Source organism: Centruroides vittatus, unplaced genomic scaffold, assembly GCF_030686945.1.
Source record: "Centruroides vittatus isolate TY-2023 unplaced genomic scaffold, ASM3068694v2 contig_484, whole genome shotgun sequence".
Classification (NCBI taxonomy): Eukaryota; Metazoa; Arthropoda; class Arachnida; order Scorpiones; family Buthidae; genus Centruroides; species Centruroides vittatus.
The window spans coordinates 1,497,708-1,510,573 of record NW_027122274.1 but is presented as its reverse complement, the minus strand read 5'-3'; the positions used below and the strand labels follow the sequence as shown (position 1 = coordinate 1,510,573).

Here is a 12,866-nt window from a genome sequence, read left to right as displayed (position 1 = left end):
AGGGAGGCATATCGCCGGTCCGGAAAACGACGGACAACGGTCACAACCGAGCTCGCGGTAAGAAACCCAAATTCCGTGAGAAGGGCCGAGCGACATCTGGTGACCAACAAAACCGGATGACGCGCCGAAGGCGACGGGGACGACCTCCTCGTAGGGGGACCCGCGCGGATAGGTCTCGGGGATCCAAGGGGTCCTACACTATCGCGAGGCATCTCTGTGCGCGGGTTATAGCGAGTTTGCCCGGTTGTACCGGAGGTAAGGGTCAGTCCGCACCAACGGACATTTGTAAAATTGCTGAGTGTTGTTGGATCAAACAGGCTTGGGCTAAGCTCAGTTTGATCCTTGGCCGCGGAGGTGTAAGGTATGGAATCGCCAAGACGCGCGATTCCCACCTGTTTGTTATAACGAACTGTCATAACGGAAAAGTCGTTAGGATCGGCCGTTGGAAACGACCGTTAGGAACTTCCGTGGGAAGAACCGTTAAGTTTCGAATCGTCAACCATCGGACGATTGGCCGGCGGGAAGTGACCGTTGGCGGCCGTTGCGGGAACATTCAAATTTGATTGGAGCAGGGTTCGAACGCCGTCGACTATTTAAGCTCGGATCGAGCTCGTATCGGGAGTTCGGATCGGATGGTGTGATCGTATCGGAGGTGATCGGATCGGATCGGATCAAGGGAGATCGTCGTTATCGAGGTGCTAACTAACTCTCTCGTGGGAAGTTACGTGTTTGTGTATGAACTTGTTCCTGACTCGGAGGTTTTGTTAATTACAAGTCTGTTTGTTCGTAAGGAGTTCTTTCGACGAATTTGTACGGGAATAGTCGGTTGTTGTTGGAATTAGTGTTGTGCATATTTAATTGTAACTCTAAAGTGATTAAACGCATTGAAATTATCTAAAACAAATTTCAAATGTTTGAATTTGTATTATAATTCCTTTCTGTTAAGATCTTATTAATATAACAGTCATTAATTGCATGTCAACAGTTCTGTACCAGTCAAACTAGTACAGAATATGCATTTTAAAAGTTTCTAAAACATAAAGAAAAATTTCTCGTAATTAGGTCAAACATTCTTTACGCTGTAAAACATCGTTTTATACGAAAAATGTGATTGCAACATATTCAGATTTTCTTTTAGTAGAGAATTTATGATCAAAAACTATAAAAATACTGTATATTCAACATATTTTAGTTAAAAATTTAAGATTCAGCACATTGATTTTTGAGGGTTTTCTTCTTTATTTTGCAAAACATCCACAGGAGTATTTGTAACTGAAACACTTTCTTAACGAAGATTAAATTAATCGCAGACTTTATAAAATCCAAATGCTTACACAAGAAAAATGTTTCTAGCTTTGTTATCATTCTGTTAAAAAACATAAGATTTACTCTATTAGTATGTTTTGATTCTCAAATTACTATTTTCATTTTAATTAGATCTGTTAATTTTACATTTAACTGTAGAAGTACTGTATATCTATTAGCGCTTTAAAGTTTTCAGTAGTATTTTAGTATTTTATTCGGTCATGTAGCCCATTGTTTTACAATAAAAAAATGATTCGAGAGGCAGCTGTAGATTAAAAAAATAATTTCATATATTATATAAGCAATTTAGAACTTTAAGAAAATTTATTTATGACTAATTATTATATCTACATTCATATTTCATAGCTCCATAAATAATGTGCATTTTAAATAACAGGCATGTATCATGCCTTTTTTTGAATGATAGTTTAAAATATAGGCCTGTAGATGATTTTGATAGAATAATTACACTCACAACAAGTTTGGTAAAATGACTACAATATTTTAATTTCTTCTAAAAAATAACACCTCTATTTCGTAATTTTTTGTGGCATCCTCACTTCTTTGTCAGAGTTATTAAACTTTTCGTACTTTTAATATACTTGAGTTATAGCCCTGCTCATCATTTACATTTTGCGGCACCCCTAAAGTTTCGTTGCGGTTTATTTATCTCATTTCTCATTATACTCATCTAGTGCAATAACTACTGCACTAAACTTTAAAATTATGTAAAATGAGATGACCTATGATAATCTATTTTTAAAGTGCATAGGCCTATGCTATTTTTTATATAACTGAAAGCACGTCTTCTAAATTGCAAAATAGTTAGGAATTCTGTGTATTTTTTCAAAATTTTTTAAAGATAACAGTCACAGAATGGAACGTCTGAATACAGAAAAACTCAACGTTACAAAAGTAATTTACTTAATTAAACAAGCTTCGGAAAAGTGCTATTGATATTTCTGTTAGAATTTGTTTCCTATTGAATGAAGTTCTTATTTTCATATTAATACAAGGTATAGGGGAGAGCAAAGTTTCCACCTTAAGCTAAAATGACTTTTTACTTATATTTTCTAACTGGAAATGCCATTAAAATAGCCCTGTATAAAGTACATTTGATGTAAAAACAATGAAAAAAAATATTTCTGTATTAGTACAACATGGTACTCCTTTGTATCTACAAATTTTCTTACAAAACTAGCCACTTTACCGAGCACAGTGGTAAAGTGGTAAAAACATACAATTACAAACAAAAGAGAATGTTGATACTTTTCGTAAATTTGTTACAGCTTGTTTGTCAAGTTACGGCAACGCAAACTTGGGCGATTTGCCTAAGGCTGAAAAACTCCACGTTGCCAGCCGTCCTGGCAAGGCGAGAACCCACGACCGACTTCCCAGTGTTCAGGGAACGGAACCGCTTGGCCACTGGTCGGCCGAAAATTTGTTACAGCAAAATACAAAAGTTTAACACATACCTTCAGCTTGTCTCAGAAAATGAAAACAAAATACAAAATGTTGACGTTTGATGTCGCAAAAGATAAGTGTTTACTTGCAGTTTTCACAGAAAAAGTCGTCTAGTCGTGGGTTGGCCTCTCGCATTGGACTAGCCACGTGGAGTTTTCCGGGTTTTCTTTACGTTTGTGACACCTAAATAGAAGCCAGATTTCCTTGGAAAGTCCTCCCGGGAAGCGTTTCCTCTCGGCGTATCGTCCGCGTGTCGTATTGTTGTAAACAAATAAACCAAATCGTACAGCGTTAATGGCCTGCTGCATGGCACCAGGACTCCACTCCTGCTAGTTTGTTTTTCGTTTGTAGTTGGGTAGCATTGCAATATCTACCTCTAAAATGTGGTTTTCTATAGGTAATATTTAGTCCTATATTTAAATTTTATTATATTTTAAATTACTGTAAAATGTAGAAAACCAGAAAAACTACTAATACACTGAACACGTACGACAACCGGCTCAAACGCTTTTACAATACTACTGGCTTCCCGCTAAATGAGTAGAAATGCTTGTTACGGGACTGCAGCATTATCCCGGAGTATAACAGCTGATGGAAACTTTACCCTGCTCTCTCTTATTATTCAAAAACTGTAAAGCCAAAGGCTATAACAATAAAATATGCAAGTAATTGTTGATGATTTTAAAAATTTTGTTGTGTAAACAATATCCTTTGGGACCAAATAGAATAAAGATACAAAATAAATGCACAACGATAGCTTGAAACGTGTAGAAAATTTACGTAAAATAGTAATAGAACTCTTATCTTGATCCATTACTCATTTAAAATTAAAAGAAACAAAGAAAAAATAAAGAAGCGTAATGTTTGGATAACTATTGGATTGACTGACACCATCGATTTCTTCGCCAATTCTTTATAAATGTATATACTAAAACTTCTTGGTTAACATTATAATATGGGATGAAAGATGGATAATTTATGGTAATTATTAATGTTTTACGCAATGATTGGATTGCGATTAAGCCCGAAACATAGAGAGAGAGAGAGAGAAAAAAGAAAACCAAATCTTTATCTTATTAATCTAAACAGTGTTTCAGAAATGTATGTAAAAACTGAAGAGTTATACAGAGGTTAATTTTGAGTCGAAAATTCTAGTGCCATTTTTAGACTTAAAGCGTTCTTTTTGAGTTATAAGCGCTTAAAAATTGTTATGTCATTTTCTGTACAGCGAAAACGACGTCTGACGTATGAAAATATCTGTTGATAATTGCATGTTAGTTTGATACCCTTCATTTATTAATTGCAATATTTATTTGTTACTTGCATTTTGACATTTTTTAGACCTTATTATTTTGATTTTTTAGACCCTTTGATTCTGTTCGGTAATTTATATAAAAGCATTGATACTAAATACTAACGAATAATACATCCTTTATTTTCACCTTACACTCATTATAGCCCGTATTGTTACAAAAGGAATGGATCAAAATTGAAGTAATAAATCAAAATTGGAAATAATAAATGAAGGGTATCAAACTAACATGCAGATATTCTAATACGTCCGACGTCGTTTTAGCTAAACAATAAATAACGTTACGACTTTTAATCGCTTATAATCCAAAAAGAACGCTTTAAATCAAAAATGACACTAGAATTTTCGACTCAAATTTAACCCCTCTACAATGTCTCCTTTTTTACACACATTTCTGAAACATCCTGTATAGTAATGACAAAAGCAGACGATATTCATTATTACTTCCTAAAAGATAGGATTAAAGTAGACAGAAAAATATTTTCGTAAATTTAACATTATCGAGGAAAACAACAATATATTTTAGTTAACCGAAAAGAATCGATTTTTCTTCTTGCTAATATTAGCCTACATATTTCACATACAATTTATAGCCAAAATAATTATTTAGGTTATATATGTATTGAATTATGAAATATTGCTGCATCTTCTGTATTCAATCAATCTATCTTTAATGGAGTGTCATCTAAATAATTTTTTAGTTTAAAAATAATTTACGTTCTGAGTCATAGCAGAAAATATCTCAAGAAATTATGGAATCCTGAAACAAGATATTTTCAATCAACGAAATATAAATTCACTTGATAAACATTTAAAATAATCTTAGAATATTATGATATATATTTTAATTTAAAATATTTATTTAAATTAAAATGCACTCCGAAATTTCAAATGTAAATTGATTATCTCTCGAAACTCAGTATTTCCTATCAATGTAAATATTTAACTGGAGAATTTGTTAACAAGAATTGTAATACTCTAAAATTATCTGTACATTTTCCTCTCAATTTATTTTGAAAACTTTAATAGATGTAAAGATACGAGTGAATTTTTACAATAAAACAGGTAAACGAATTTGAAACGTAATAAAATAAAATTACAATATTCTTTGTTATATACAGTGTAATAGTGTTAGGAAATACGTTTTCATATTTTGAAAATAAAAGAATTGCAAATGAATTAAAATATTGTTGCGTTATCTTGCATGCACACACATTGACAAAAAAGTTACGCACACAAATTGTCCGATTACTGTAAAACACTGCGATGTATTAGGTTTGCAAATGATTACAGTTGTGGTTGTAGTCTGACTGTACGACAGTTAATGCCACTAGAGTGCCTTAAAATTGCTACCATACTATCCTATAAAATGGCTCTCAGAGGCTCACTTTGTTTACAGTTTTCAGCTGTATTTGTTGTTTTGGGGTCTTTGAACTCCAGGCATGTCTATAACAAGTAAAAAACATTACGCACAGCTGATAAAATTTGAGAAAGGCCTCATCATCGGGCTGAGGGAAGCCGAGTGGAGTTTTACCGAATTTTATGCCAACTGGGCCATTCTGACCTAAGTCTGAGGATATGTTGGGGCACCGGATACGTGAAGGCACATTTACACTGCGAGCAAACTCTGGACACTCCAAACAGACTATCGGGAGATAGATGCCCGTCTGATTGTGAGACAAGCATGGATAGCTATAACGGCGTCTTTATCCACCATTCAGAGACAGATGGAAGCCTCGTTACAGAACTCTATTTCCTATTGTATCTTCGTTAAGCGACAAGCAGAAACAAATGTGCATAACGGCAAACGCTACACGTCCTGCCATTAGGGTCACATTATCGACTTCATTTGCAGTGGTACTGTGACAGAGAAACATAGATTACTACAGATTGACAGCATATCGTCTTTAGCGACGAATTTCGGTTCTATTTTGGAACTATTTTGGAATTGACCCAACCACGATGTTGAGAGTGTGGAAGACCACTGATGATCACTTTAATCCCGTCTTTGCTGTTGTTGCGCTGGTCTAAAGAATCATTTCGTATATTGCCAGTTACTTCTAGTAATGGTGTGATGAACATCGATGACACAGCAGTTCGTTCGGAAAATTTAAGTTCTAGTGTTGTCTTTCATTGCAAAATTATTCTGAAAATGGCTGCAAACAGCATCGCTTCATTGCAAAATCTTGCAATGAAGCTATACTGTCTGCAGCCATTTTGCAGCATGATTTTGCAATGAAAATGCTCAGCCCTACACGGGTGTCTCAGGAATGTGTTCATCATGTTGCTATGCATCCTTGGCCTACCAGATTTGTCGCCCATCGTGCATTTATGGAACTAAAGGGGATGCTAGCTTTGACGTTGTACGGATGTGAGATCTGGAGCGACAGTTTCAACATATGTACGCAAATCTGTTACAGGATAGAAAACGGTGCCTCTATGCCTCCATGACCAATCTTATTGCCGTATGTATCCTAGCAAAAGGAAGTTCTGCAAGTTACTAAACGTTGCTTTAAATTGTTTTAAATTCAACCGCTGTTCCACAGGAAATTGTCCCTTTGTTGTGATATTCTAATCACTTACCATTGTACCCACCAGTGGATAAAATCACTGAATATTGGTAGTTTTCGTCTCAACAATGGAGCTGGTCGCTGGAATTCTCCGACTTTTCTTTACGTTTCTAACATCTAAATAGAGCTCACTTTCTCATTCAGAGTTTTTCTGGGAGGTATCCCCACTAGGCAAATTGCCCATGTTTCGCAACACATGGGCAAATTGCCCATGTGTCGCAACACATGGGCAAATTGCGGTGATTTCTTTGACCGTGAACGAATCAAAAGGAGGAATAAAATTAACGAGAACGTTTATTATCTTACGTATATCCGACTTGAATCTTACACAAAAAGCATCTACCCAACGTGAACAATCGACAAGAAAAGTGTACATTTATTAGACAATGAACAAAGACTTAGTTTGTAAACAATTTACCTTTTGTAAATACATGTATAAACGACCGACAAGGTTATGTTTCAAGTTATAAACAGACTGTCTTTCGATGGTCGGGCGTGCAAAACAAATGGACAGATAGCGCCTAACTAAAGCGCAGTTTACAATGACGAATATGATTAACCCTAACACAAATTCATTCGATTCAAATTGTCCTTGGTGCGTACCATTCATTTGTCAATGACTGTATATATAAGCAAACAGTATTAATAAACGGTTACTTTCATATAAATGGTTAACTTTAGTTATCGTCGGCGTTAATGAAAATTTTACTCGTTAATGGCATTTACAATTTTTTAAAAAACTTACCTCTACCCCAAAATAAGTATTTTTACAACAATTAATAATCTAGAAATTATTTTTAAATAAAATCTCATAAATTATCCATAATTTTAACTTGAGCTGGTATCTTAATGTTTTCAAAACTTAAATACTTTTTTAAATAGCGAAATCGATCACAATTCATTAAAATTACTCTTTTTAAGCCTTTATTATTGTTTAAGTTTTATATCGTAGTATAATTGAAAATTATCGGACTTTCTAGTCCCTTTCATAATCTCCAGTTCAAGTATCGAGAAAGTCGGCAAGACTCATTGCGAGCATAGTGTTTGGAAATGCAGATGAGAAAATACATATTATAGCATCTATGATATGATAGTTGTAATAAAAACACTGAATTGCAATTTAATAAAATTTAATAATTAACTGGATTTATTACTTCATACTATAAAGCGAACTAAATTTGTTTTAAATACATTCAATTGACTGTAAGCGCCAAAATCCTCTCAAAGTTCGTTCATACTATAGAAAAATAGCAAAAGTTATTCGATATGCAAAAGGAAAAGGAAATAAATCAGCTGTAAGATTATTACAATATTCACATAATTAAAATAATTTTCATATTTTTTAAATTATATGGCGTATAAATTCTGCTTGTTGCATTGGGAGGATTTTGAAGCATAAATTAATTTGTTACAACATCAACGTTAAACAATGTAATTTTGTGCATATTAACAATATATTAGCGTATAAATACGCAAATGAGCTGTTGCTTGATATGCGTCATTATAAAGTTTTCCAGTCAGAAGAAAGAAACTGCGTGTTGTGGTCCTGCTGAAGAAAAGTGTTTTTGTTGAAAAAACCATTAGAAGTTGGTGTTGAACATTGGAGTGTATCCAGAATAAAATATAGTGAGCTACCATATCTCGAAAATTTAAGAGCTGGCAGAACGAAAATGTTGAGCGCCTAAACAGAAAGGCACTGCGTGCGTTTGATAGAGTGGACGTGGCGATACATCATCACAATTAAAGAGGAAATTGAAACGTTGCTTAGGAATAAAAGTGAGTACGTCAACTATCCTCAGATGCCTAAAACGTAACAGTTTGAGCCCAAGAAGCCTAAATTTAGCAAATTACATAAACAGAAACGTCTTAATTTTATCAAATGCTATAAACACTGGGCCTTTAGAAAATTGGAAGAGGATTTATGATCAGATGAATCCAAAATTAATAGTTGGTTCGGGTACGAACTACATCGATAAAGTCTATAATTGAGCGAAAAGTACAAACAACAATGAAATTTGGTGGTGGTAGTCTTATGGTGGTGGCTGTATTACATATTTTGGGCTTGAAATGCTATGTTCTTTACCTAATAGAATGGATAGTGTTATTTACTCTGAGATACATGACAACTATTTGTTACAATCTGTTCATTATTGCCATATTGATAGGAGCTCTTTCATTTATCAGAAAGATAATGATCCAAAACATAAATCCAAGAGGGCTTCAGGATCAAAATATTAGCCTGCTTAGGTGGCCACCTCAATCGCCTGATCTCAACCCAATTGAACACACCTGGTCCCTTCTTAAACGTCGCTTGTCTGACTATGCAGCTCCGCCTGAAAGCATCTACCAATTATGGGAACGTGTACAGGATGAATGGAACAAAATAACATTGCACGATTGCAGGATTATTAGCGAGGTTGAGGCCGAAGTTTTAAACGCGAAAACGTGTACGTCGGACGTTTAGCGCCGTTTTCGCGTTTAAAACTTCGGCCTCAACCTCGCTATTATTAATTCTATGCTTGATCCCATTAAGAAGCTTTTAAAGGCCAAAGGATATACTGATTATTGAAGTGTACTTTTTCCAAAAATATGATAGATTTTTGTCATGCATTGGAAGGAATTTGATGCAATGTTCTTTGTTTGTTACTATTATTAATTAATAAAATAATTACGTTGTTCAGATACTTATAATTATATATGTAAACATAAGTATGCAAATAAATATAAAGTTTTTCGCACTAAATATGCTTTACAACATTTTTCAGTTCTTTAAAATAGTTTTCTGCGTTCTTTATGAGGATTTTCACGCTTACTGTATATTTGAATCTAATCAAATGTTTAGTCAGTGTTCTCTTATTTTCTTGATATAAATTAATTCTGATATTTTTAATCGTAAACATGAACTTTGAAAGAAAGAAATAAAATTTTTTAGTTTTTTTTTTATCAGATATAGTTGAGAATGAATATTTTTTTCGTCGTTTACAATCATAAAATGTTTCATTTACTGTTCATTAAAATATATCACACAAAAATTTTGAACAATTTTTTTTAATAATGTGTATACTTTTATCATAGTTAAATAACTAAGTGTTTAATTCTTCAAAACAATTAAGCAAGTTTTGCATAATTTAGTTAATAATTGTATGATTATCGACTTTAGATCGAATATAATTTTTTGCTATAATTCATGTTTTCAATCATTCAAAGATATTTTGTTTTATGTATCTTTACATCCTACCATCAACCAAACTTAATGATTTCCTAATACAACGTCCAAGTATTCCTAAGCATTCTAATTTAGCAAAATGTCTTCAATAAATGGGAATTGGAAAAAAATATTGAAATATTTCTTTCTAATTCCCTTTTATTCAAAACTCTCTAAAGTAACTCTTCTAGTTATTTTAGTAACTACAGAACAAGTATTATTCTATTCGATGTTTGATATTATTTATAGATACGGAATAATAATGCATCTGAGTATCATCAATGTTCTCATGAATCATAAAAACGGTATTATTAGTAGTTTCCATATCGAAACGAGCAATATCATTCCATTAATTTGAAGAGTTTGGGCTGATATGACATTGTCACTACTACAAATTTCTCTAATACATTCTGAAAATTCATTATTTATTACTGAATTCTATGAAAATCATTTATTCTGCAAATCTTGTTTACTTATACATCATTGTAATACTTTCGAGATCATGCTAATTGTGAAATGGTCTATGAGGAATGACGTTTTCTCCATATTCACATATTGAATGGTGGTTGTTATTTGTTTCTTTGCAATACCCAATCATTAATTGGACTGCAATTTGAAAAAAAAAATGTAGACCTATACTGTAAATTCCCGCTGTCACTGTCTGTCCTTCCTTAATCTCGAGAACGCAGTTAGACAGATAAAATTTGGGACCAGATATGGAAGGATCAGATGGAGTAGACCCCGATTAACTGTATACAAACTTCTAATGGAAATCTAAAGTCCGTTATTTAAACTCAAATATTTTCTCTTAAAAGGTGTTAGATAGATGACCGGCATGACTCTGTTGCTAGCAGGAAAAATATGATGCACGGGCAAGACACTACTAATTTGAGGTGGCTAGCATATATTTTAAATTAACTACAATTATAATTTTATAATTATATAAATATGATTAAAAATTGCAGCCCGGCATTGTGACGATGTCTTATTAAATAATGGCTCGTTGTTTGGTATTTCTAATTCGAGTAATAGCAGACATTCTATGATGATTTCTAGTAATGAATTAAATATTTCTTTTAACTATTATCCTGAGATTTGAAACAAATTTGGGGATTTTTACTTTTTCCTAATCAATGTTCAAATCATAAATCAATCAATGTCGTTAATGTTCTAATCATAATTAATCAATCCTGGCAACACTATCTCTTATTACGAAGCCATTTCATTGAAGACTCGCAGCTCTACTTTTATGTACAAAATTTCTAATTCTGTTTTATCTTGATATTTATTTCACTTGAAACAGCACAGTTTTCAATTTACTTAAATACCGGATCTATTTATTTATATAAACTTTTAATTATATAATAGCTGCTCATGTTCTTATTATTTATCAATAATAAATACAATCAGATTTTTCTAGATGTATCTTTTACTTTTGATGAAGAGCAGATAAACGAAGGAAGAAATAAAAACACATTTTGCACATTTATTTAAAAAATTTTTTTAAATTATATTTAATAAAATCAATATTAAATGTACCGTGATTTTGGACGAATGAATTTAAATATTATTGTTAGTTTCTAATGGTGTTTTAAAATTGTGATTGATCAAACATTTTATATTTTCAGATTAATTTTTACTTGTTTAATAATTAAAAGAAAAATAAGTAAATAATTTGCATAGCTTTGTTAATAATAAAATTATTTCTTACTATTTTAAGATTTTTGTGAATGATATTAAACTTAACATTTTCATGATTCATATTATACATGTGTTACTGCAAACAAAGTTATCATCAGATATAACATTATTCATTACGTAAAATATAGTTTAAATATTGATTAAATACATTTAATTCAGTTTATTTTTCAACACGAAATAAATCAAACTATCCATCAATGATAATACAATTATCGTTTGAATTATATCTACTTATATCGAGACAAAGGATGATAAAAATTATTTCTGATGTAATGATTTTATTATATTTTATTAATTATATTTATTGGCAAAATCGAAAGAATAAAAGGATAAGACAAATACTAAAAATTGAAAAAATAAACTTCTGTCACGATAACATTAATATCCCAGCGGAGATAACTATTTTTATTGTTGTTGGGTTTAATAATGTGTTTTGCATAATTTGAAATAAAATTTTTATTGCTCCAATTAAGAAATATTAACATTAAGAATTAGTGAGTTAATTTAGCTGATGATTTCAGCTCTTACTTTCATTTTTTAGAATAATCAAATATTTAGTAATTAATAGGATTTAAGCAATTGTAATTTCTAACACAGTTATAAATAGAGTATTTGGTAAGATGATAATGCAAATTATATATATATATATAATATTATCATTTAAAAATATATAATAAACGAATCCTTTCGACTATCGCCAACTATCCATAACTGTTTGTTTAATTTTTGTTCTGTCTCATATATTAAATTTTAATTGTTACCTTTGCTTCTTTGATGAATAATACAAAATTAAAGAAATATGTTATTTATAAGCTATTTAATTTCATTTAACTCAAATTTCATATGGAAATAATTCAGATTACTTGCAGTAAATAAATGCTGCTGTTTCCATAAGAAAATAATTGATTTCTTTAAATATATTTATATTTCTTCACATATTCTGGCAACATATTTTATAAAATTACACATTTAATGAAGAGGCATTAATTTTATTTTCTGATTCCTACTTTCTAAAAATTCAGAAAATAAAATAGTTGTAAGTAAATAAAGTTTATATGCTAAATCTATATTTTTACTTTACTAAATCCAAAGCATTTGTACTTTTTAAAATTATTTTTAGGAAGTATAATTTCGACGTAAAAGTTATCTTAGATTTTCAGTGCTTTAGAAAACTGTTTGGAAATTAATCTCTATATTTTCATTTCTGTATTCTTTCATTTCCTGAAATGAATTGTGTACCTTTAATCTTTGATAAAGCAATTAAAGTAAATATAAGAAAAAATTCTAAGCAATCAAACGCCATCACTAA

General features: G+C 31.7%; 1 protein-coding gene and 1 pseudogene across 1 annotated transcript in view; both read right to left on the bottom strand.

Moving 5' to 3' along the window:
* The window catches only part of LOC136977999 (potassium voltage-gated channel protein Shaker-like), a 145,253-nt pseudogene that overhangs the window by 92,678 nt on the left and 39,709 nt on the right, over positions 1–12,866 (bottom strand).
* The window catches only part of LOC136978000 (potassium voltage-gated channel protein Shaker-like), a 113,057-nt gene that overhangs the window by 66,603 nt on the left and 33,588 nt on the right, over positions 1–12,866 (bottom strand). The window lies entirely within an intron of this gene.